This window comes from Pelophylax lessonae (genome assembly GCF_965119305.1).
Source record: "Pelophylax lessonae genome assembly, chromosome: 4".
NCBI classification, from domain to species: domain Eukaryota; kingdom Metazoa; phylum Chordata; class Amphibia; order Anura; family Ranidae; genus Pelophylax; species Pelophylax lessonae.
In genome coordinates, this window is record NC_138771.1 from 386,019,276 (window position 1) to 386,045,933 (window position 26,658).

Sequence of the window (26,658 nt, forward strand, 5' to 3'; positions counted from 1 at the left end):
AAGAAAGTCATGTGAGCACCAGGAGATGCTGTAAAAACAGGTAGAAATCTGCTTTTTTTTTTTTTTTTAAAGCACAGGCACTAGGACACAGGTTGTTATCTAAAAATGGTATAAAGATCAGATAGTTTTGGAGCAGCGAGGAGGGGAGCAGAGCAGCGCTAGTGAGAGCTGTTTTGTAGGATATATGAGATTTGAGGGAGCCATATAATTTTAACTAAATTCACACAGCCCTACACAGATAGCAGGAGCAAGCACCAACATTTAAACTTAAAGTGACTGTAAATGATCACCTTGTAAAGCAGCTCATTGTTTAAAATTTAAAAAAAAAAGGCAAAACATATATAAAAAAAAAAAAAAATCAAAATACTTTTTTCCCTTTTTCTCAAGTGATCACATTCCCTCTGTTCCCAGCTATGTAAGGATCTGGGGGAGTATCAGTACGCTGAGATTTTCATTGCTGTGCGTGTGGGCGTATCAGCACACATCTGATTGGAGGACAGCAGGCTGAGTTCCCAGCACAGCTAGAGAACTGACCATGATATGTTCTCCTGCTTAGTGTAGTCAGTTTTTAATAGGATAGAAGAAGGACTGGCAGAATCACTAGAGATTTCACACAAAGAAAGCAATACAAAGAACAGGATACTTTTTCATACAAGTACATGGTAGAGATCATGAGCATTACATTGCCCACAAATAGACTGATCATGTGCTCACTTCTGGCCAAAGACAGACATGGCATGCGAATATGTGACATAATACACTCCACCTGCAGTTCCATAATCAATGTAAATATGATGGGAAACAAAGGGCAGCCTTGCCTTGTACCATTAGGAATGTGTATTGGTTTAGACAGTATGCCCAAGGTAAAGTGTAGAAATCTCATCAGCACACCAAGAATTCCTCAAAAGGGTACAAAGCTTTATTCACATGAACACACTGTACACATACAGCAGCATTTTGACAACATGCAAGGCCCCTTCGTCACGCAATGTGTATTGGTTTAGACAGTATGCCCAAGGTAGGAACAGCGGCTGAGGGGGAGGAATAGAGAAACAGATTGTATTGATCCCATAATTCCTGAATTTATAAAGTACTTTTTTAAGAAATCCCTAGTGGACTCTGTCAAACTCTTTCTCTGCATCCAAAGAGAGGAGCAGAAAAGGCCCTTGAGTGAGGCCAGCTGGAGCAATCAAGTTAATGAGACGTCTAGTGCCATCCCACTTGGTCTGGGTGAATAAGGTAGGGTAAAACTTGTTTTATTCTGAGTGCAAATAATTTGGGGAAAATATTTATATCATTGTTGAGGTGGAATTTCGAACTGTAGTTTGCGGGTACAGTTAGGTCCTGATTAGGCTTGGGAATTGCCATAATTACTGAGGTAACATTTCAGAAGGAAGTGAGCCAGAGAAGGGCGCTACATTGGAGAATCCATCCACTCCAGGTGAAATATGATTAGGTAATGTTTCTATGGTAAGTTGGTCTGTCTTAAAAACAGGTAGGGTTACTTTTTTTTAAGAAAATCTGTGATGGCAGTCGGCGTAGGTTAGGTTGTTGAACTATCTGTACGAAGATCATATAGGGATTGATAATCGTCCCCAAAAGCATTAGCTATATCTTTTGGGTTAAAAAGCTTACACTGAATGACAAGATGGATAATAGAAGAGATTCTCTGTTTAAAGGGGTTGTAAAGTCAGAAGGTTTTTTTTTTTTTTTTTTTTTATCTTAATTCATTCTATACATTAAGATAAAAAGCCTTCTGTGTGCAGCAGTCCCCCTCAGCCCCCCTAATACTTACCTGAGCCCCCTCTCTATCCAGTGATGTGCACCAATGCCTCAGCTGTCCAGGAATCTCTCTCCTGATTGGCCGAGACACAGCAGCGGCGCCATTGGTTCCCGCTGCTGTCAAACTCAGTTAGCCAATCAGGAGAGAAAGGGAGCGGGGCTGAACAGCAGCTCTGTGCCTGAATGGATACAAGGAGCTGCAGCTCAACCCAGGTGCCCCCATAGCAGGCTGCTTGCTGTGGGGGCACTCAACAGGAGGGAAGGGTCAGGAGCTCCAGCCAGGGACCAGAGAAGAGGAGAATCTGCGTTATTGCGTTATTGAGTTTACCAACTAAGGGAAAGATTTATGTCATTTTTATTGTTTTTTTTTTAACTAATAATGGCGGCGATCTGCAATTTTTTTTGTGGGCCTGCAACATTGCGGCGCACAGATCGGACCCCTGACTAACATTTTTGACACTTTTGGGGGTACCAGTGACATTACTACAGCAATCAGTGCTATAAATATGCACTGTTACTGTAAAAATGACACTGGCAGGGAAGGGGTTAACTTTATTGGTGATCAGTGGGTTAAATGTATCCCTAGTGGCGTGTTTCTAACTGTCAGGGGGGTGGCTTGCGATATAACCACAGAGACATACGATCCTACATAGCAGGATCGTATGATCTCTGCAGTTACACCAGGGAGAATGAGAGACGGCTGTGTTTACATCAGCCGTCTGCTTTCTCCCTCTCCAGCGGGAGATCCCGAGTGGCTAGCAGACATCAGAGCCGCCGGTCACACGCGCTGGGATGGCCGTGAATGAGCGGGGGCGGGAGCGCGCCTCCGGCGGCGCGTGCTCGCCCCCTAGAGGCTCCTGGGTGAGCGGCGTAGTACTACGTCAGTTTGCCCAGGAGAGGCTGACTGCCGCAGTAAATATACTGTGGGCGGTCGCAAGTGGTTAAGTTACTTCTCCTTCAACTTTTTCGCTAACCATGCACCAGCTTTATTGCTGAGGCTGCAGGTGTTGGCTGTTAGAAATTTTAAGTGGGTTTTATTTTTATAAAGGAGTAGAAATCTTAATTTTTGCCTGTCATGAAGAATAGCTTGAGTAAGTTGGGAGTCTGGGTGGTTCCTATAGTACAGATTAAATCTTTAATCTGCCTCACCCTCTGTCTCCTAACATGTGAGGTTAATTTAATCAAAATATCATGCATATATACCTTATATGTGTTCCACAAAGTGAAACAATCTCAAGACTATCATTACATGCATAGAAGTGGTGATATTTTTGCATGATCTGTTGGTACACTCTGGGGTCTGCCAAGAGAGAATCATTAGGTCTCCAAATAGGAAGGGGGGGGGGGGTTTTGAAATTTGTCATCAGTTATTGGGGCATGTTCTGACCATGAGATTGTATCAATATCAGATCTAAGTACGCTTTGCACTGATCTCTTCTCTGTGAGGAAATGTGTGAGTATAAGGAGGGGGATGTAGAGAAGCAGGTAATGTCCTTTATAGAGCCATGAAAGCACCGCCAGATGTCATAAAGGTCATGTTTGTGAAGCAGAGCTAGAATGGATTGAGTTGGTCATCTTTTAGTAGAGGAGGAATCCATGGTGGGGTCAAAAACAGTGTAAAAGTCACCTCCAAAAATAAGTGTCCCGTGTTGGATCTCCAGACATTTTCTCTGTTTACTGTTTGGGGCATATACGAGTGAAGAGCGATTGGGTTAGTTCACTGGTAGGTGTAACATAGTTGCTGTGAGGGTAAGAATTATCCCTAATATGTTTCAATGTAATAGAATCCTTAATCACTATGAGGACACCACATAACTTTTTGGGGCCTGTTACGGAACAGGGCACCCCTGAGCAGGTACCTCCGTTGACAGATGCTCCTAGTGCTTCCCGAGGGCTCCAAGCACTCCACCAGACACCGTAAGCACTTCAGACTCCACGAACCGCCGCAGCTTGGTTAGGGTCTTGGCATCTCCTACCCACCCTGGACCAACGACAAGGCCCCAGGTTCCTGTGGGTGAACCTCTCTTTCCCCAGAGAGTGCAGCAGAACAAGCTCTTACACAAGCTCTTACAAGAGCTTAGTGATTCTCTAAGGGAGTATGGAAGACCATAGCAATCCCTGCAGCAGATTCCCCCAATAACGAGACAAAGCTCCGAGATGAGGGTAAAACAGGAACAACATTTATTGGAAGAACAGAGCACACTTTTATACAGAAATTGGAACATCCCTCCCCCAACAACCGCCTTCCCATTGGTCAATTGCAAAGCACTTGCAGTCCTCACCAAGGTCCTCTCCAGCATATGCAAATGAGGGCTTGAAAATGAGTCAACAGGGATTGGTCAGATAGCTTTGACCAATGCAAGGAGACAGAAGCCCCAGGGGGCAATCAATGCACACAACAGTCAGACACAGAACAATGGTTCCCTAGCGAGCCCTCAATACACATCACTCTGAGTGTCAATAGACCGCCCATCTCCTCAGAACTTCCTGTAATGCCCATATTAGGAGTTGGCTTCCTGTTCCTTACAGTTTACAGGAATACGTTTTAGCTTCCAGGAGAGGCAAGGCTCCATTAGCCACATGTTTAAAGAAACACAAAAGGACACAAAAATGCATAACTCCCAGTCTACTGAACAGAACCCCTACATTCAACCCATCCCCAGATAGCCTGGATCTGAGCGCTCAACATATCCAAACAGCGCTCAGATGCCACAAACACAGTCAAATCGCCATGGAGCCAAAGTCTTTTAAAGTCTGGTCCATAGTCCAAAGGCAGCAGGCGGCCAACCAGGCTCCTCCAATGCAATGTGGCGAGACTGGTCTCGTCACAGGGCCATATAGAGGTGATGAAAGTACAGGCGCGGGCACTTGGCGGCAAATTGCATCTCCTGAGCAAACAGAATATCAGCTTTAAGGGAACAAGCTTCTTTCAGAGATGCAGCACTTTTAAAATGACTATTAAGACCTTTGATTTTCAAAGATACACATATCAGAGGCATAGTTCATCTAGTTATTTGCTAAAACATAGATAAGACAAACTACTAAGAGGCGGCTCTCGAAGCATCTACTTTGATGAAGGCAGGTCATTACCTCCACAAGCAGGAAGATGCATGAGAAGAACATCAGGTGCAGAAAAAGCTGGTAGACCTTCAGGATGTGGTTCCTCAATGCTACAATTGCTATCAATTGGATCTTGAGAGCAAAAAAAGGTTCCATATGTATTACGACAGGTTCAAATAAGTGAACACAAGGAACAGAAAAAAACAAACATTAAAGTATAACTAAAGGCAAACTTTTTTTTTTTATAGTTTTGGATAGAGCGGAGATGGTTTAGAACAGTTTAGAAGGTTTGTATTGCTGTCTGTGTCCCTGTTAGGAAGGTTCATTTATTTGTCCTGTTTACCATTAACACTGAAAGTGAAAGTAAAAAAGTGTCAGATATTGGGTTGTCCCCAGAGAAATGATAGAGGGGAAATCTTTCAAAGGAGATACACGTTCTGGTGACCTGGGGGGCCCTAAGGGATTTCTCTTTTATTTGCAGGAATTTCCTCTCACTTCCTGTTTTGACTATTGGTCAGGAACTGAAGGGAAATCTCTGCAATGGGGCATAGACGGCAAAAACAAAATTTGACAGGGGTTACAATCCTCCTTTGCTCTATCCAAAATGGAAAAAAAAAAAAAGTTTTGCCGATAGTTCTTTAGGAAAACTCCTGCTAAAATACAGGTGCAATGGGCAATCTAGACTGTGAAATCTTAGGGAAAGAGTCTAAGATAAAAATTAAAAAGTGCATTGCAATATTCAAAAACAAAAGAACAGGTGAGCTCCGGGCCCCACACTGAACAAAAGGTTGTGGTGTAGGGGGTGGGGCAGAAATGTAGATGACCAGACAGTGGGACTCGTGTCCATTCTTTCTAGCCTAGTCAGACATGATGTAGTAGTAGGTTGGACATCCATAGGGATCAGCTGCCATTGTTTGAGCAATTGGATGCCCTTTTCAACACTCTAGATGGGAAATGTCTTGCCATTCCACCTTACGAGCATCTTTGTAGAAAAGCCCTGTGTGTGTGAAATGTTAATATTCTGCAGGGCTTTAGCTAGAGGAGGCAACTTCTTCCTGTTGAGTGTGGTCTGTTGGGATATGTCCGCATACAAAGATATGCCAGTAAATTAATCTGGCACCACCAGATTCTGTTTGGCAGCTGCTATGACTCAGACCTTCACATGGAAGTAGTGGATACGTGCCAGGGTGTCCTTGGGGGCAGTGTCAGGGAGAAATGTAGGCTTGGGGATCCAGTGGGCTTTGTTGATGAATAATTCAATATCACTTAGAGTAGGGATAAGAAAGGCATAATTCATAAGGCACTGAATAAAGTTGGTGAGCAGTCTTCTAAATCAGAAATTTTTGTCTGTAGGTACTGAATCTTGTTTTCGTGGTCAACATAGGCACCGACTAAACCATTGTGCACCGTGTAGACATCGGCCATTTTAGTCTCTAAATGATGTATCTTATCACCATGAGTTTGGACTGTATCATTGATCAAGGCAAGCATTTCAGAGAAATCATTAAACAAAGATCTCCTCAGTGAGAGTAGCATGTTCTTCTTGTATGTTCAGAGATCAGTTGATCTATGGCAGGAAATGCACATATGGGGAATCCATCCCATATACTCTGTGTATAGCCATGTGGGGTAACAGAGTTAAACCTAGGGGCGTGAGAATCCTCCTCTCCACATTGCTTGGTTTTGACTGGACTAGGAGTGGTAGGTGTAGAAGGGGGAGAAAACTCACTTAAATCATGCTGTCTGTCAGTTCCCTGTCTGCCCGAAGCTAGTGAGCCAGAGTGTAAGTGGGTGATGCTGCCAGAACAGGGGCCAGTACCATCTTGTCTTGATCTTAATCTTGCAACTGGGTAGAAGTCAGTGAGCCTCTGCGGTGGCTTGAAAGGCTTCCTCCTTTGTAAAGTCCTTTGAAAGTCAGTCCAAAAGAAGGGAGGTTGCGGTGACTGAAAATCCTCTCCCTGGTGTTGCTAAATCTCAGAGTGAGGCAGTGAAAGAGTGAAAAAGTTAAATGGCCATTTGCCACCCCGCCACCAAGTACTAAGTCATGTTTTGCTTGGGGATCAAATACTGGAGAAAGTGCAGAGAAGGGCAACCAAACTGATAAGAGGCATGGAGGAGCTCAGCTATGAGGATAGATTAGAGGAACTGAATTTATTCTCTCTTGAGAAGCGGAGATTAAGGGGGGATATGATCAACATGTACAAAATACATAAGGGGTCCATATACTAAAAATTGCTTTTGCGGGCTTAACTTTAAGGTCATCACAGAGGAAAAGGGGGCACTCTTTACGTCTAGAAAAAAAAAGATTTCATCTCCATATATGGAAAGGTTTCTTCACCATAAGAGCTGTGAAAATGTGTAATAGACTCTGTCCAGAGGTGGTTCTGGCCAGCTCAGTAGATTGCTTAAAAAAGGGGGGCGTGGCTTGATGCGCGGAGGAGATGGCCGCATTTTAACACAGTTCCGCCGGCAGCTCCCTTACCTCGGATCCTCACGGCTTCATCCGACTCCACCCGCCTCAACTATGGGCAAAATATCGAAGCAGGGCTCATACTCCAAACACCAGCGATCTGGAGGACAGGACAGCGGTAGATTAATAGACGATCTCTTTAAACCACAGTCTCACAGCAGGAGAAGCATGGCTGCAGCCAAGATGGCGCCGACTCCAACACAGACTGAGGAGGATGATTGTGATCTGGGCTCTTTGGCCACATCTGATGATATGGGAGGTGAGTGCCTACAAAACGACCACCCTCTCACATTCAATGATATGACCATTATAGCTGCTGATATCAAGGGGTCGTTTTCAGCTGCAATCACTGACCTCAAAGCTGACATCATTAGCATCAAGGAACACATGGCCATAGGGGAGAAAGCAGGAAAGGCCAGGGACAGGGCTATTCACAGACTGGAGGAAGTTACACTCTCACATTTCTCACACCTCATCACCATGAACCGACATCTTGAGGATCTCGACAATCGGGGCAGGAGGAATAATATTAGAGTCAGGGGCATCCCAGAAGATATATAGAGTGAACAAATCAAACCGGCCCTGACCTCCATTTTTAATGGACTCCTAGGCAGACCTGCAGAATCCCCTATAGACTTCGATAGAGCTCATAGAGCGCTCAGACCCAAGGCACCAGATAACACACCACCACGGGATATCATATGCTGTTTAAGCAATCATCCTTTAAAGGAAGAGATCCTAAAACAAGCTAGACAAAATGATCAAGTCATTTTTAATGATCAACAAATACAACTGTTCCAAGACTTATCACCTATTACCCTGAAGAATATTTAACTTTCAATGCTCTCACATTTTGAAAGACAGTTACTCAGTCATGCAACACTGTATCCATATGACATTTTCATCCTTTTTTTCACACAAACAGAGATTTCTCTTTCTTTTGGTGGTATTTAATCATCATTGGGTTTTTTATTTTTTTGCGCTATAAATGAAAAAAGACCGAAGATTTTGTAAAAAAATGCATTTTTCTTTGTTTCGTTTTTAAAATTTAGCAAATTTAGAAATTTTTCTTCAAAAAATGTGGCCAATATTTATACTGCTACATATCTTTAGTAAAAAATAACCCAAATAAGTATAACATTTTTGGTCTTTGTGAAGGGTATAGAGTCTACAACCTGTGGTGCCAGTCACTGAAAATTGATCACACCTGACGTACTGATGGCCTATCTAATTTCTTGAGAACCTAACAAGCCAGTAAAGTACAAATACCCCCCAAATGACCCCTTTTTGGAAAGCAGACATTCCAAGGTATTTAGTAAGAGGCATGGGGATTTTTTTGAAGTTTTAATTTTTTTTTCCACAATTCTTTGCAAAATGAAGATTTGTTATTTTTTTTTTTTAAACAAAATGGTCATATTACAAAGTTATTTCTCACACACTTTATTTCCATACTTGAAACTACACCCCAAAATACATTCTTCTACTCCTCCTGAGTATGGCGATACCACATGTGTGGGACTTTGCCCCAGCCTGGCCACATATAGAGGACCAACATGCAAGTGTTCTAGGAGCAAAAATTACACAAATAATTTCCTGACAACATATCACACTTTTGAAGGTCCAGGACAATGGAAATGCCCACAAAATGGCCCCATTTTTGGAAAGCAAACACCCCAACACATATAGGAGGCATAATGTGTCTTTTGAACATGTCATTTTTTCCCGCAAATTTTTGGAAAAATGAAAATGCATTTTTTTTTTTTTTACACAAAGTTGTCCATTTATAAGACATTTCTAATACATAGCATGTACATAGCAAAAATTACACCCCAAAATACATTCTGCTACTCCTCCTGAGTATGGTGATACCACATGTGTGACACTTTTACACAGCCTGGCCACATACAGAGGCCCAAAATGCAGGGAACATCGTCATTTCCTGACTTCCCATTACAATTTTGTGAGGCACATTAGGGCACTGATAAGCACTGTAGTGGCACTGATGTGGCATGGATGTGGCACGGATGACCAGTGCTCCCACCAGCAAATATTTTATGTGACAGCACCTTCTTAGAGTATACATCACTCACTCTGTATCGCTTTGTATCTCCCCACTCTCCTTGTGTCACATGACCTGGATAACTACGTAAAAATTTACAGAAAACTTGAAGATCAGGAGGTATATAAGAAATTAACAGGTGACCCCACTTGAGAGTATTCGAAAAAAAATGTTTTTTACATTTTTTACATAGTTACATAGTAGGTGAGGTTGAATAAAGACAATAGTCCATCCAGTTCAACCTGTGTAGGTGTGTGTGGCTGTAATCATCTCACATAGCCCTTAATGTCCTGATCCTTGAGATGTAAATCTAAGAGTCTTTTGAAAGCCACCATACTACCCACAGAAACCACCTCTTGTGGTAGACAATTCCTCAATCTTGTAGCCCTAACAGTAAAGAACCCTCCTCGTTGCCTGAGGTTAAAACGCTTCTCCTCTAATCGCATTGTATGTCCTCGAGTACTCATGCAATTCCTTTCGAATGAACAGCTTTTTTTCTAAGCTGAGATCCCCATTAAGATATTTATAAATTGCTATCATGTCCCCCCTCAGACGTCTCTTCTCCAGGGAGAATAAATCGAGCGATTGCAGCCGCTCATAGAAACATAGAAACATAGAATGTGCCGGCAGATAAGAACCATTTGGCCCATCTAGTCTGCCCAATATATCTGAATCCTATGAATAGTCCCTGGCCCTATCTTATATGAAGGATAGCCTTATGCCTATCCCATGCATGCTTAAACTCCTTCACTGTATTTGCAGCTACCACTTCTGCAGGAAGGTTATTCCATGCATCCACTACTCTCTCAGTAAAGTAATACTTCCTCATATTACTTTTAAACCTTTGCCCCTCTAATTTAAAACTGTGTCCTCTTGTGGTAGTTTTTCTTCTTTTAAATATGCTCTCCTCCTTTACCGAGTTGATTCCCTTTATGTATTTAAAAGTTTCTGTCATATCCCCTCTGTCTCTTCTTTCTTCCAAGCTATACATGTTAAGGTCCTTTAACCTTTCCTGGTAATTTTTTTCCTGCAATCCATATACCGGTACTAGTTTAGTAGCTCTTCTCTGAACTCTCTCTAGAGTATCTATATCCTTCTGGAGATATGGCCTCCAGTACTGCGCACAATACTCCAAGTGAGGTCTCACCAGTGTTCTGTACGGCGGCATAAGCACTTCTCTCTTTCTACTGCTTATACCTCTCCCTATACATCCAAGCATTCTGCTGGCATTTCATGCTGCTCTATTACATTGTCTTCCCACCTTTAAGTCTTCTGAAATAATTACTCCTAAATCCCTTTCCTCAGATACTGAGGTCAGGACTGTGTCAAATATTCTATATTCTGCCCTTGGGTATTTACGCCCCAGGTGCATTATCTTGCACTTATCCACATTAAATTTCAGTTGCCAGAGTTCTGACCATTCTTCTAGTTTTCCTAAATCCTTTTCCATTTGGCGTTTCCCTCCAGGAACATCAACCCTGTTACATATCTTTGTGTCATCAGCAAAAAGACAAACCTTACCATCCAGGCCTTTTGCAATATCACTTATGAAGATATTAAACAAAATTGGTCCCAGTACAGATCCCTGAGGTACCCCACTGGTAACATGACCTTGTTCTGAATGTTCTCCATTGACTACAACCCTCTGTTGTCTGTCACTCAGCCACTGCCTAATCCACTCAACAATATGGGAGTCCATGTTCAATGACTGCAGTTTATTGATAAGTCTTCTATGTGGGACAGTGTCAAAAGCCTTACTAAAATCTAGATATGCAATGTCTACTGCACCTCCACCGTCTATTATTTTAGTCACCCAGTCAAAAAAATCTATAAGATTTGTTTGACATGATCTCCCTGAAGTAAACCCATGTTGTTTTTCATCTTGCAATCCATGGGGTTGAAGATGTTCCACAATTGCTATCCTTTAATAGGGTTTCCATTAATTTGCCTACTTTTGATGTCAGACTCACTGGTCTATAGTTGCTCGATTCCTCCCTACTACCTTTCTTGTGAATGGGCATGACATTTGCCAATTTCCAATCTTCCGGGACGACTCCTGTTACTAATGATTGGTTAAATAAATCTGTTAATGGTTTTGCCAGCTCACCACTAAGCTCTTTTAATAATTTTGGGTGTATCTCATCAGGACCCTGTGACTTATTTGTCTTCACTTTAGACAGCAATCTTAGAACGTCTTCCTCTGTAAAGACACATGCATCAAACGATTCATTAGTCATCCTTTCAAGTGGAGGTCCTTCTTTTTCTTCTGTAAAAACTGAACAGAAGTATTCATTAAGGTAGTCGGCTAGCCCTTTATTCTCTTCTACATACCTTCCGTCCTTTGTTTTTAATTTAGTTATTCCTTGTTTTAATTAAGGATGATCGAACTTTTGAAAAGTTCGGTTCGGCCAGAACATCCGAACTTCCCGAAAGTTCGGCCCGGATTTCAGAACCCCATTGAAATCAATGGGACCCGAACTTCGGTAATCAAAAAACACCATTTTGAAGCCCCAAAACCCAATAAATGCCCCTAAAAAGTGCCTAGGGTTCTGGGTCATGCCCCATTAACTATTAATCACACAAAAAAAAGTTCTTAAAAATTGTCATTTTTGATAAAAAAGCCAATTATTGAAAAATTAAAAAAAAAAAGAGATTTTTTGATTTTTACTTTGGATTTAGTATCTGGGGGGTCTAAAAGGTGTGCATGTGAAGTTTCAGCTCTGTAGCATGTCCAGAACCATGAAAAAAAAAAAAGATAATTTTTCAGTAGAACAGGGATGTGGTTCGGGAGCCTACTTTAACACCTATATGATCTTTTTTTCTGGTTCTGGACATACTACAGAGCTGAAACTTCACAGGTACACCTTTTAGACCCCCCCCCCCCCCCCAGACACAAAATCACACAAAAAAGTTCTTAAAAATTGTCATTTTTGATAAAAAAAGCCAATTATTGAAAATTAAAAAAAATAAAATAAAAAAAAAGAGATTTTTTGATTTTTACTTTGGATTTAGTATCTGGGGGGTCTAAAAAGTGTACATGTGAAGTTTCAGCTGTGTAGTATGTCCAGAACCCCCCAAAAATTAATTAGCATTTTCTTATAATTTTTATTAGAACAGGAATACGGCTTCTCTACGGCGTTTTTTCTTGCATTTATCGGGCATTTTTGGAGGCAGGCATGACTTTTTTTGGATTTAGTGTCTGGGGGGTCTAAAAAGTGTACCTGTGAAGTTTCAGCTCTGTAGCATGTCCAGAACCAGAAAAAAGATCATTTTTCAGTAGAGCAGGGATGGTGGGACCCCTCTTTTACACTTATATGATCTTTTTTTTGGGGTTCTGGACATGCTACAGAGCTGAAACTTCACAGGTACACCTTTTAGACCCCCCAGACACAAAATCACAAAAAAAAAGTTCTTAAAAATTGTAATTTTTGATAAAAAAAAGCCAATTATTGAAAAATTAAAAAAAAATAAAATAAAAAAAAAAGAGATTTTTTGATTTTTACAAATTATGTGAAGTTTCAGCTCTGTAGCATGTCCAGAACCATAAAAAAAAAAGATCGTTTGTACTAGAAAACTTTAAGCACAGGAATATGGCTTCTCTGCTGTAACACCTTGCCGGTTTAATAGAAGGCATTTTTTTGGGTTCTTTGCAGTCAGGAAAAACATCTGAACTTGTGTATAGTGGTACTGTGCACAAGTTCTGATGTTTTGCCTGCCTCCAAAACCCCCCAAAAAATGCCAGCAAAAACACACCTGGGCATTTTTTTTTGACGCTAGCGTTTTTTTGGCATTTTTTGGGGTTCTTTTGAGGCAGACAAAACATCTGAACATGTGTATAGGGGGTATATATAGGCATATATGTCTGAATATATACCCCTAGACATATATAGGTGTGATAGTAGCAGAAATATATTACTGTAAATGATTTCATTAACGCAAGCATTTATTTCTGCTACTATCACACCTATTAATGTCTAGGGGTATATATTCAGACATATACGTCTATATATACCCCCTATACACATGTTCAGATGTCATGTCTGACATCAAACATGTCCTCAAAAAAGCACTGGCAGTGGCAGCCTCTGCAGCATAAAAAATGCTAGGCTGGTGAGAAGCCATAATGGTGTCCCGAAGCTATTCAGAGAAATTATAATTTCTCTATAGCGGTCACTCTGCTATGGAGGGGTTTTGTCACCCTGCCATAGCAGTCACTGCCAGTTAACCCTACACTACACTACGGTCCCCTGACACTTTCCTTACAGAAACTAAATTTTTGAAGCTAACTTAAGTGTAAAGGAGCACTCTAACTACACTAGATATCCCTTTCCTCACACTAAAAATAGCTAAATGACACTTTTAAAGTAAAATTAACAGAACTGCTTCCACTCTCTTCCATGTCCAGTAAAACAATGCTGGGAATATGGCGGGGACGATCTTATATACTGGGGGGCGTATTCACTAATGATTGGTCTAGGGACCCCCTAGTCACTCCAATCACATTCCTAGCATTCTCCTGCCCCCTCAATTGGCTTTTGCTAATGGTTCTGGTCCAATCACGGGCTTTTAAAGCCCATTTCCTGAAGCATTGCATTTTGGGCGGTTCTGGTTGCCGAATTCCGAACTTTTTGGGCAAAAAGTTCTAAATTCGGCCGAACCTCGAACACCCAATGTTCGGGCCGAACCGATGGTGGACCCGAACCGTTCGATCATCCCTAGTTTTAATTTCCTTTTTTCATTTATATATCTGAAGAATCCCCCTTTTTCATAGACTGAGCTAGTTTTTCTTCTGCCTGCGCTTTAGAAGTTCTTATAACTTGCTTGGCCTCTTTCTGCCTAATCTTGTAGATTTCCTTATCTTCATTGCTCTGGGTTTTTTTATAATTACAAAATGCTAGCTTTTTATTTTTAATGATTTGGGCCACTTCTGCTGAGTACCACAGTGGTCTCTTCCTTTTTTTGCTTTTACTGACAAGTCTAATGCAATTTTCTGTTGCCTTCAATAATGCACCTTTTAAGTAGTCCCATTTCTCCTGGACTCCATGTAATCCGCTCCAGTCTGATAAGGACTCATTTATGACTAATTTCATTTTTTAAAAGTCTGTTTTTCTAAAATCTAAAACTTTTGTTTTTGTGTGGTGAGACTCTTTCACGGTTCTTATATTAAACCACACTGACTGGTGATCACTAGATCCCAAGGTTTCGCCTACAATGACATCATATACCGAATCCCCATTTGTGAATACCAAATCCAAAATGGCCTCCCTCCAGGTTGGCTCCTCAACCACTTGTTGCAGAGACAACCCCAGGAGGGAATTTAGAATATCTGTACTCCTGGTAGAACTTGCTATTTTGGTTTTCCAGTTTATATCTGGAAGATTGAAATCTCCCATAATGATAACTTCTCCTTTCATTGTCATTTTAGCTATTTCTTCAACTAGTAGATCATCTAGTTCTTTAACTTGACCAGGTGGTCTATATATCACACCTACACGAGTTACTGCATGATTAGTAAACTGCAACGTAACCGAAACTGACTCTATGTTGGCCTCACCAACTTGTATTAGGTTAGATTTAATGCTATCTTTCACATACAGGGCCACTTTCTTGCCTTCTCTGTCTCTTCTGTATAAAGAGTACCCTGGTATGGTTATGTCCCAGTCATTTCTTTCATTAAACCATGTCTCCGTAACAGCCACTAAATCTACATTCTCAGATGCCATTATTGACCCAAGTTCATTGATTTTTTTACCTAAACTGCGAGCATTTGTAGACAGGACTCTGAGCTTATCATTTCTTAACCTCTGTGCTTCTGACCTGTTCTGGCATTGTTTCGGGGGGCAACTGGACTCTTGTATTTTCACTCTTTTGCCCCCCCTTCCTAGTTTAAATACTCCTTCGCAAATTCTTGGAGTTGTTCACTAAGTACATTTGTTCCTTTGAGAGAAAGATGCAAACCATCTTTTTTGTACAGTTCCTTTCTATTCCAAGTAGAGCTATCATGAGAAACAAAGCCAAATCCTTGCTCTTGCGCCTCTGCCTATGATTCTGAACATTATGCAGAGGCAGAACTTCAGAAAATGAAATGGTGGATGCAAAATCCTGTACGTCATTACCAAGTGTGATAAAAGATTTTTTCACCTCTGACACCTGACACTTCATTGCAAGCCAGGTCATTTGTTCCTAGATGGACAAGAACATCCACGTCCCCTTCCTGCTTTGCTTGCTTAACAATATTAATAATACGTCTTCTATCTCGTCTAGCAGTAGCACCAGGGAGACATCTCACAAAACCATTTTCTTTAAGCTCCACACTTCTTATGATTGAATCACCCAGCAACAGCTGCTTCCTTTGAGACTTCACTTTATCTTTTTTTGTCCTTGGCTGCAGTCTTGCATACATTAGACATAGGAGTCGATGGTTTCTCACCCTCTGTGCTTGAGTCCATATCCATGTTGTCCTTACATTCTGAGAGTGCTGCAAATGAATTATGGAGAACCACCGACTGTGGGACATGTCTTCTATCCACCACTCTAAGTCTTCCAGAACCTACAGTAATCCATCTGCCATTTCTGGGGGTCCTCTGTGGCAGTGGCATTGCAGCAATCCCAGCTGGAGTTTGTTTAACAGATAATTTAAATATCTCTGATTTCAAAAATGCAATTTCCTGCTGCAGTAAGGAGAATTGTCTACAGATCTGACAGCATCCGAATCTCCAAAGAGTGGAACATGAAATAAATGCACAACAATTCCTGCACTGAACCAAGTCTGCCATTTTAAAGAGGAGAGAAAAAAAAAAATTTGTAAATTTAATTCAAACAAATCTTACCTTTTTTTTTTTCCACCTTCCAGCCAGGAACAGTGGTCTAGAAATAACCTTACTGAGTTCCTTGAGTACTCTCGGATGTACACCATCCGGGCCTGGTGATTTGCTTGTGTTAAGTTTATCCAGCCTTTCCCTGATTTCACCCTCTGTTAGCCATAGTGGCAAGTCCTGTGTATTACTACTAACCATACAGTCATGGTCAGTGTACCCCTCCTTTTCCTGTGTAAAGACTGACGAGAAAAAAGAATTCAGCACGGTTGCTTTTTCAGTGTCCTCTGTAACCATCCTCCCATCATCGTTAATTATGTGTGCAATATGCTCTGCCCTAGTTTTTTTGCTGTTGATATATTTAAAGAATTTCTTTGTTTTTTTTTTACTATCCTCCGCTATTTGTCTCTCAAAGTTGATTTCAGCCATCTTGATTTCTTGTTTACTTTTCTTATTTGCCTCCTTGTATTGCACGAAAGCCAATACTGTGCCCTCTGATTTATATTTCTTGAAGGCCAATTTTTTTCCCCCTAATAAGTTTTTTAACGCTACGGTTTAGCCAGCCAGGTTTGGCTTTGTCTCTTCTAAATTTATTTCCCATAGGAATGCACTGCAAGATGCATTTGCTTAATATGTTCCTAAAGCATTCCCATTTTTCCTCTGTGGTCAGTGATCCCAGGGTTTGGTCCCAGTTTACCCTTTCCATCAATGAGTACAATTTTGGAAAGTTTGCCCTTCTGAAATTTAGGGTTCTTATGTTCCCCACTTGCCATGTTATATTGTTATTTATACTAAATGTGATCATCCTGTGATCGCTAGAGCCCAGGTTGTCCTGGACTCCTACCTCCGAGATTAGGTCTGGGTCATTAGTGATCAATAGATCCAGGACTGCGTTTTCTCTGGTAGGGGAATCCACCAACTGTGACATGTAATTGTCCTGTAAGGTTTCCGTGAATAGACGGGCCTTCTGTGAGTGTGTAATCCCCTCATCCCAGTCAATGTCGGGATAATTGAAGTCCCCCAATATGATGACTGATCCCAATCTTGCCACTTTACCCATTAGTGCTAAAAATTCCAGCTCTACCTCCTCCCCTTGGTTAGGTGGCCTATAGCAAACCCGCACAACTACTTTTCCCTTTTCTCCTTCCCCATGGAGTTCAACCCACACAGATTCTAAATCCACGCTCATCCCATCCATAATGTCACTCCTTTCTATCACCTTTATATTGTTCTTGACATAGAGACATACCCCTCCCCCTCTTTTTCCTACCCTGTCCTTCCGGTACACCGAATACCCTTGGATATTGGCCAGCCAGTCATGTGAGGGGTCGAACCAAGTCTCTGTTATTCCCACAAGGTCTATGTCATCCTCATGTACTAGCATTTCCAACTCATCCATTTTATTAGCTAGGCTCCTGGCATTAACATATAACCCTCTTAGTTTTATGGAATTTAAACGTGATTGGCGGTTATGTTTATTCCTGTTTGGTCTGAGGTTCTCCCGCACAGACCTGCCAATTGATGTTGTGGACCTACTGTCGCTGCTGACCCTACAACTGTAACGTTCATGCGTTTTTGTTTGCGGATGGATTTACAGCTGCAGAATTATTACACTCAGTAGCCTTGTAGAGAATGTGTTGAACAACATATCCAACTCTCAGGACTTCATCACCGTGTACAGCCTGTTATATACTATATATATATTAATAGATGTTTAATGGAGGGATAGAGTATATGAGGATATATAGATGAGAGACAGGCTATTGTATGGTGAGCACTAGAAGTAGTATAGGAGAGTTGCAGGTGATGGTAAGCAGATAGGTTCTGATGTCAAGTATAGTGCAGATGGTAAGAGGACACAGATGGAGTATACTTTAGACAGAGTAACCTAGTGCAAGGATAGTTCAAGGTAGTCCCAAGAGCTAACAGTCTTATGCAGATGATAGTGAGTAGATAGATACAGATAGTCTTGGTAATTGCAGTAGATGACAGTAGGAGATTGGTTAGTAAGAATCCCCTGCGGGGTACTTATCACTTAGATAGGTTAGGAAATACAATGTCCAGAGGAGAGGGGTGATCCCGTAGCGGGATACGGATCACCAGCGAGGTTACCGGCTTAGTTCAGCAAGGAAGGTATGTCAGCAGCTCCGACTTCTCAGGCGTAGGTGCGATGAACATGTGGGTTTGAACGAGCAATGAGTGAGAGCAAACCGGCGATTGAAATAGCCGCTCATAGCGGCGCTCGGCAGTGATGTCATCCGGTCTTAAAGGTGTATGCGTCCTTTGTATATACAAGATGGGACGCAAAGAGAGGAGAAATATAGGAACAAGGGTAAAATAGGTACCGGAACATTACAGTACCCCCCCCCCCTTAAGGCCTGGCTCCGGAAGGCCTCTAGAACTGTTTTTTCCGGATATTTCGAGTGGAAATTGCGAATCAGTCTAGGGGCATGGATATCGGAGGTATCCAGCCAGGTGTCATCTTGGGGCCCATAATTCTTCCATCGTACAAGATACTGGAGTCTTCTTCTATTGAAACGGGAATCCAAAATTTCTTTTATCTCAAATTCTTCTCCACCCTCCACTTGTACAGGAGGTGGAGGTGAGATAGTAGGGCCTTATTCCTTGGTTAGGAACATGGGGCTTCAGTAGAGACACATGGAAGACAGGATGTATCTTGAGGTCTACTGGCAATGTGAGTTGTACTGCAGCTTTTCCAATAAGCTTCTCTATTGGAAAAGGTCCCAGAAATAGAGGTCCAAGTTTTTTACTAGGGATCTTTAGTCTCAGATTTTTTGTAGAAAGCCAAACAAGATCCCCAATGGCATATTGGGGAGAGGGTTTCCTACGGAGGTCGTAGTATTTTTTTTGTTGGCTATGAGCATGAGATATTGTATTGTTGAGTAATCCCAGAGAATCCTTTATCTGGGCAAGATAATCAGATGCTACTGGATTACTTGATGGCAAGATACGTGGAGGAAGGAGTGTGGGATGAAACCCATAATTCAGGTAAAACGGACTTTGCTTAGTAGTGCTATGAGTAGCGTTGTTATAGGCGAATTCCGCCAGTGGGAGGAGATCTGCCCAATCGTCCTGTAGATATGAAGTATAGCAACGCAGGTACTGTTCAATGCACTGGTTAACTCTCTCTGTCTGTCCATTGGTCTGAGGGTGGTAGGCAGAACTAAGGTTACGCTCTATTTGCAGTATCTGACATAGAGCTAGCCAAAATTTTGAGATGAATTGTGAACCACGGTCAGACAGTAGTGTTTTTGGAATACCATGTAACTTAAAGACATGTTTCACAAGTAATTCTGCTGTTTGTTTGGATGAAGGTAGTTTTCGGATAGGGGTGAAATGTACAATCTTGGTCAGATGGTCCACTGATACCAAGATGGTGTTAAATCCTTTGGAAGGTGGTAGTTCCACTATGAAATCCAAGGATACCACTTCCCACGGAACCTGGGGTATCGGTAAACTACAAAGTAATCCTGATGGTTTCGTGTTGTCAATTTTAGACCTTGCACAGATATCACAAGATGAAACAAACTTTTTTACGGTTGTCTTCATGTCTGGCCACCAAAATTGCCTAGTGAGTAGATTGAGAGTTTTAGTCATACCCATATGTCCTGCCATAGGTACATCATGCGACAATTCTAAGATCTTGGTTCGCATAGTAGGGGGTATGTATAATTTATCGTTGTAGTAGAGGAAGCCTTCTGCGTCAGTAGTTAGTTGTGGTGGAGGTGAATCCAACCCTATGCTGTGCAAAATCTCCTCCTTCAGTGAGCGAACGACTCCGATAATACGTTCAAGTGGTATTATAGGAACTGAGGGAACCTCAGTGCAATCTTTCTCGGTTAGTCGTGAGAGTGCATCCGCTTTTTTATTTTTGTCTGCGGGCGTGTAAGTTACTAAAAAATTAAATCTCAGAAAGAATAACGACCACCGTACCTGCCGGTGGGAAAGAGTTCTATTAGTCTGAAGGTATTGGAGGTTTTTATGATCAGTATATATCAGAATTGGCAATTGAGTGCCCTCAAGTAGATGTCTCCAATTCTCTAATGCCAGTTTTATGGCTAATAACTCCTTCTCACCTACTGGGTAGTTCACCTCGGGGCTACTTAATGACTTTGAAAAGAAAGCAACTGGGTGAAGAGGTGAGGTGTTTGTTGGTCGTTGTGAGAGAACTGCTCCTACTGCCATATTAGACGCATCTACCTCCAAGATGTATTGAAGGGATGGGTCTGGATGGCATAGTATGGGGGCAGTAGTAAAGCTTCATTTCAGCAGAGAGAATGCTCCATTTGCTTCCTTTGACCAATTAAATGGTCTCTTCGTGCTTGTAAGTTGTGTGAGAGGTTTCACAATCGCAGAGAAGTTTTTAATGAATTTCCTATAGTAATTAGAGAATCCTAGGAACCTTTGTAATGCTTTGCGAGTGGTTGGCACAGGCCAATCCAGAATGCAGGATATTTTGCTCATGTCCATTTTGATTCCACTTTTAGATATAATATATCCTAGGAATAGTACCTCCTCTTTATGAAAGAGACATTTCTTTGATTTAACATATAAGTTATGTGCAAGTAGTCTTGACAACACAAGTCTCACATGTTTTATGTGCTCAGGTAAGGAATGAGAATAGATAAGTATATCGTCCAAATATACTACCACACAAACATCAAGCAAGTCTCGGAATATCTCGTTTATAAAACGTTGGAAGGCTGCGGGGGCATTACATAGCCCAAATGGCATTACAAGGTACTCAAACAGTCCGTATCTGGTTCTGAATGCCATCTTCCATTCATCCCCTTTACGGATTCAAATTAAATTGTATGCCCCTTTTAGGTCCAATTTTGAAAAGAAAGAAGCCCCACGCACCTGTTCGATAAGTTCAGGAATAAGAGGTAAAGGGTAACGATCCTTTATTGTGATGGCATTTAATTGTCTGAAATCAATGATAGGCCTAAGGCTAGAGTCCTTATTGCGGACGAAGAAGAGTCCAGCAGCAGTGGAGGAAGTAGAAGGTCGGATGAATCCTTTTGCCAAGTTTTCATCCAGATACTCTTTAAGGTGAGAGAGTTCATCCTGTGAGAGAGGATATACATGTCCGTAAGGCAACTTGCTATTAGGGAGCAGATTGATACAACAATCATAGTCCCTGTGAGGAGGTAACATTTGAGCGTTTTTCTCGAGGAAAACCTCAGATAAATCTTGATAACACTTAGGAATAATGTCATCTGGCAGTACAGACAGGATCCTATCATGTGTGGGGAGGTTACACGTCGTCTCGCAATAGTGAGAAGAGAAGGCTAACGTTCTTGTTTTCCAATCGATGATTGGTTGATGTATGTGTAACCAGGGAAGTCCCAAAATGATTGGAAAATGTGGCGAAGTTAATACATCAAAGGTGGTGGTCTCCACATGAGACTCGTCAGCAGTTACAAGAAGTGCCTGTGTCTGACTGGTGATAGGACCAGAGGATAAAGGTGTACCGTTAATAAAACTAACGGAGACAGGTTTGGGTTTTGAAACAATAGGTATTTTATTAAGGGAGACAAAACAAATGTCAATGTAGTTTCCACAAGATCCTGTGTCAATCATAGCCTTGGTGGTGATCCTAGTTTGGTCCCACTGCAATGTTAATTGAACAAGAAGATAAGGATTAGGAAAGGAAGTTGTGAGTCCCCCTAGCAAGACATTTGAACACTCACCCTCTTTTCTGCGGACAAGAGGACAGTCGTTTACCAGATGATTCGGGGATGCGCAGTACATGCAAAGATGTTCGGTTTTCCTCCTGGCACGTTCAGAAAGGGTCAGAAGTGGACGTATCATTCCTACTTTCATAGGAGTAGGGTCAGCAGGCAACATCCGAGAAGGACTGGAAAATGGTGAGCCCATCTTCTCAGCCTTTCTTTCTCGTAGTCGTCTGTCAATATTGATACTGGTCTGGATCAGTCCCTCTAGAGTGCCAGGTAAATCCGCTCGGGCGAGCTCGTCTTTAACGGCCTCAGATAGGCCGAGTCTAAACTGCGTTCGCAAAGATGTGTCGTTCCACCCTGAATCAGGGGACCATCTTTTAAAATTCGCCACGAAATCTTCAACAGGTCTCCTTCCTTGTTTTAGGGCCCGTAACTGGGTGTCAGCGGTAATCTGCTTGTTGGGGTCTTCATATAAAGTAGCAAGTTGTGCTAGAAATAAGGGATAAGAATTAAGGAGTGGATCATCCTTTTCAAAGAGAGCATCTGCCCAGGCCCGGGGTTCATCCGTTAAATAGGAGATGATGGTACAGACCTTAATTTGGTCAGTGGTGTAGGTTAGAGGTTTTAACAAAAAAAACAATTGACATGCGTTTTTAAATTCACGGGAATTTGCTCCGATCACCAAAAAACACTATAGGAGGGTTTATCTTCGGCTCACGGGGCTGAGCAGCAGGAGGCTGTGTGAGACGGCCAAGCTGCTGTCTCAAGGTTTGATTGTCATTTTTTACCTCTGTAAGTGCATGGATCAATGCATCTACTTGTTGTTTTAATTGTAGTACATGAGTGGATAATTCTGCTGAATCCATATTTTTTTTAAAGGCTCGTTCAATCTGTAACGTTCATGTGTTTTTGTTTGCGGATGGATTTACAGCTGCAGAATTATTACACTCAGTAGCCTTGTAGAGAATGTGTTGAACAACATATCCAACTCTCAGGACTTCATCACCGTGTACAGCCTGTTATATACTATATATATATTAATAGATGCTTAATGGAGGGATAGAGTATATGAGGATATATAGATGAGAGACAGGCTATTGTATGGTGAGCACTAGAAGTAGTATAGGAGAGTTGCAGGTGATGGTAAGCAGATAGGTTCTGATGTCAAGTATAGTGCAGATGGTAAGAGGACACAGATGGAGTATACTTTAGACAGAGTAACCTAGTGCAAGGATAGTTCAAGGTAGTCCCAAGAGCTAACAGTCTTATGCAGATGATAGTGAGTAGATAGATACAGATAGTCTTGGTAATTGCAGTAGATGACAGTAGGAGATTGGTTAGTAAGAATCCCCTGCGGGGTACTTATCACTTAGATAGGTTAGGAAATACAATGTCCAGAGCGGGATACGGATCACCAGCGAGGTTTCCGGCTTAGTTCAGCAAGGAAGGTATGTCAGCAGCTCCGACTTCTCAGGTGTAGGTGCGATGAACATGTGGGTTTGAACGAGCGATGAGTGAGAGCAAACCGGCGATTGAAATAGCCGCTCATAGCGGCGCTCGGCAGTGATGTCATCCGGTCTTAAAGGTGTATGCGTCCTTTGTATATACAAGATGGGACGCAAAGAGAGGAGAAATATAGGAACAAGGGTACCATAGGTACCGGAACATTACAACAACTGCCTTCAGTCCTTTGCTCCCTCCTGACTGATTCTACTTCTGAGCCCTCCCCCCCGTCGCCTAGTTTAAAAGCCCCTCCAACTTGGTGGCCATCTTTCTCCTCAAAAGAGCTGTACCGTCCCCATTAGGGTGCAGCCCATCCTTACTAAAGAGTCGGTAGCCGACTGAGAAGTCAGCCCAGTTCTCCAGGAACCCAAGCCCCTCCTTCCTACACCAGTTCCTCAGCCACTTGTTAAGTTCCCTAATCTCCTTCTGCCTCTCTTGTGTGGCTCGAGGTACAGGCAGTATTTCAGAGAAAACCACCTTGGAGGTCCCTTTCCTCAATCTATTACCTAAGTCCCTGAAATTGTTCTTTAGGATCCTCCACCTACCTTTTACTTTGTCATTAGTGCCCACATGCACCATGACCGCTGGGTCATCCCCAGCCCCGCACAATAATCTGTCTGCCAGATCTGCGATGTGCCCAACGCGCGCGCCCGGTAAACAACATACTGTTCGGTTGCCGAGATCTTTTTTACAGATTGCCCTCTCTGTCCTCTTGATAATTGAGTCCCCAACTACCACAACCTGTCTAACCTTACCTGAGTTACGGCCCCCCTTCTTCCTGGAGCCGCCCCTCCCCTGGCAGCTGGAGGAGGGTGCATGCTCCAGCTCTGCCACCCCTGAGTTGATATCCCTCTCAACCTGCAACTCGGCAAATATGTTAGGGTGTACCAACTCAGGACTGGCCTCCCTGACACTCATCCCACTAACCTTCCTAACAGTCACCCAGCTGCGTACCTCTGCTGCTTGCATCTCCTCTACTCCTTCCTCCTCTATGCTGGCCCCTGCCAGCGCCTGATGGGTAATGTCCAAGCTCCTTTCCAGGTTGTTGATGCGACGCAGTCTTGCCACTGTGTTCTCTAGATCCAGGATCTGGTATTCCAGAGCAACAAGTCGCTCACATCTTGCACAGCAGTATTCGCCCTCGATTGGTTCATCAAGGAACTCATACATGGCGCAAGAAGTGCACTGAGTGGCATCCCCAATCCTGTCGGACATTAATACCGACTACTCTATGGGGATAATGTTAACGACCTGCACTTCCTTACCTACACTACCTCCAACTCCCCTGGTACTAAACCTGGGGTACTCACCAGTCACTAAGATACTCACCAGTCGCAAGGATCCTCACCAGTCGAAAAGATACTCACCAGTCGCAAAGATACTCACCAGTCGCAAGGATACTCACCAGTCGCAAGGATACTCACCAGTCGCAAGGATACTCACCAGTCGCAAAGATACTCACCAGTCGCAAGGATACTCACCAGTCGCAAGGATACTCACCTGTCGCAAAGATACTCCCTGTCGCAAATATACTCACCAGTCGCGAGATACTCACCAGTCGCAAAGATACTCACCAGTCGCAAGGATACTCACCAGTCGCAAGGAAACTCACCCATCACAAGGATACTCACCAGTCGCAAGATACTCACCAGTCGCAAAAGATACTCACCAGTCGCAAAGATACTCACCAGTCGCAAAGATACTCACCAGTCGCAGGGATACTCCCAGTCGCGCAAGGATACTCACCAGTCCAAAGATCTTCACCAGTCGGTCGGTCACAGAGCACTGTCAGTCAGTCGCAGAGCACAGTCAGACAGTCGCAGAGCAGTCAGTCACAGCACAGTCAGTCACAGTGCAGTCAGTCCGTCGCAGAGCAGTCAGTCACAGCACAGTCGGTCAGTCACAGAGCAGTCAGTCAGTCACAGAGCAGTCAGTCAGTCACAGAGCAGTCAGTCAGTCGCAGAGCAGTCAGTCAGTCGCAGAGCAGTCAGTCAGTCGCAGAGCAGTCGCAGAGCAGTCAGTCAGTCGCAGAGCAGTCGCAGAGTAGTTTTAAGCAGATAGATCAGCTCAGTGCAGATCGTACCACAGCTACCCCTCTCAGTCTATAATAGCACCTTAGTTACCTGTGTTGCTTGTAGTGTTGTACTTTTAGTCCCCCCCCACCAGCCCCAGCCCCCTATCAGCTGATCAGTTGTTACCTTACGTCCCCGGTCAGGTCCTTGTCCTTGCCGCCGCTGCTCTGTCTCCCTGTCGCACGCTCTCGGTCACCCCCGCCGCCGCTGCTCCGTCCCCGCTCTGTCTCCCTATCGGTCGGTCACCTTCCGAGGCTCCTTCACCCGGCCCCCGGCTCCCTGGTGCGGCTTCCCCCGCACGTGCGGCTCGCGGCTCCTCCTCCGCTACTCCTCCTCTCACACACACAGCTCCCTCGCTGTGCACCGATCACCCCGCAGCTTCCGGCTTCCGGCAAAGGCTTCCGCTCCTCCTCTCCTCTTCCCTTCCACTCCTCCTCTCCTCTGAGGATATTTTGAAACATGCGCTCGGGGATGGGACAATTACATGGGATCTTTATGACTAACTATTACCTACATACACTAGGATACCTGTCCTATATACCCTGACGAAAATCCACAAGGATAAGGATAACCCACTGGGACACTCCGATTGTGTCGGGTAGTAATTCTATCTTTGTCCCTACCTCACAATTTCTGGATAAGATTCTGTCTCCTCTTATACAGGGAACTAAGTCCCATATTAAGGACACTAATGATTTTTTACAGAAATCTTTACCTGATTGGAAGGAGGAGGACATTCTTGTAACATGGAATGTGAATAGTTAATACACATCCATACCGCAGAATGAAGGAATGGCAGCAGCTATTGAATTGATTGAAACAAGTGGACTATATTCCACAGCACAAATTAGGCTTTTTGAAAAACTATTGATTTTGCTCTTGAATAATAATTATTTTCTTTTTCGGGAAATGTTGATTCAACAACTAAAGGTTGTGGCTATGGGTTCCAATGTCGCTCCGTCATTCGCTTGCACTTTTATGCATACATTTGAGGATAAAAGATTGTACTGAGGATTGGTAATACACATGCAGCTTGATGAAGGACATATGCATGTCCGAAACTGCGCATTCGCTTGTAAATATATATGCATGAAGATCAGAAGTAAAGGATATTTGGAACAACAATTGGATTGCATCTTCTATTATTTGATGGAAACTTTGTGGTAAGAAGGGAGTGCCGCAATAGAGGTAATCT

At 42.8% G+C, this 26,658-nt stretch overlaps 1 protein-coding gene and 1 pseudogene across 2 annotated transcripts in view; both read right to left on the reverse strand.

The window, feature by feature from the left end:
- LOC309554127 (A disintegrin and metalloproteinase with thrombospondin motifs 2-like) overlaps nucleotides 1-26,658 on the reverse strand; it is a gene marked incomplete at its 5' end in the record, with an annotated part of 1,497,034 nt that overhangs the window by 259,066 nt on the left and 1,211,310 nt on the right. The gene's annotated exons all lie outside the window — the stretch shown is intronic.
- LOC309554599 lies at nucleotides 15,484-26,235 on the reverse strand (annotated as a pseudogene). Its single transcript has 2 exons — nucleotides 26,179-26,235; nucleotides 15,484-16,017 (listed from the first exon to the last, which is right to left on the reverse strand). The product of its transcript is annotated as an uncharacterized misc_RNA (transcript).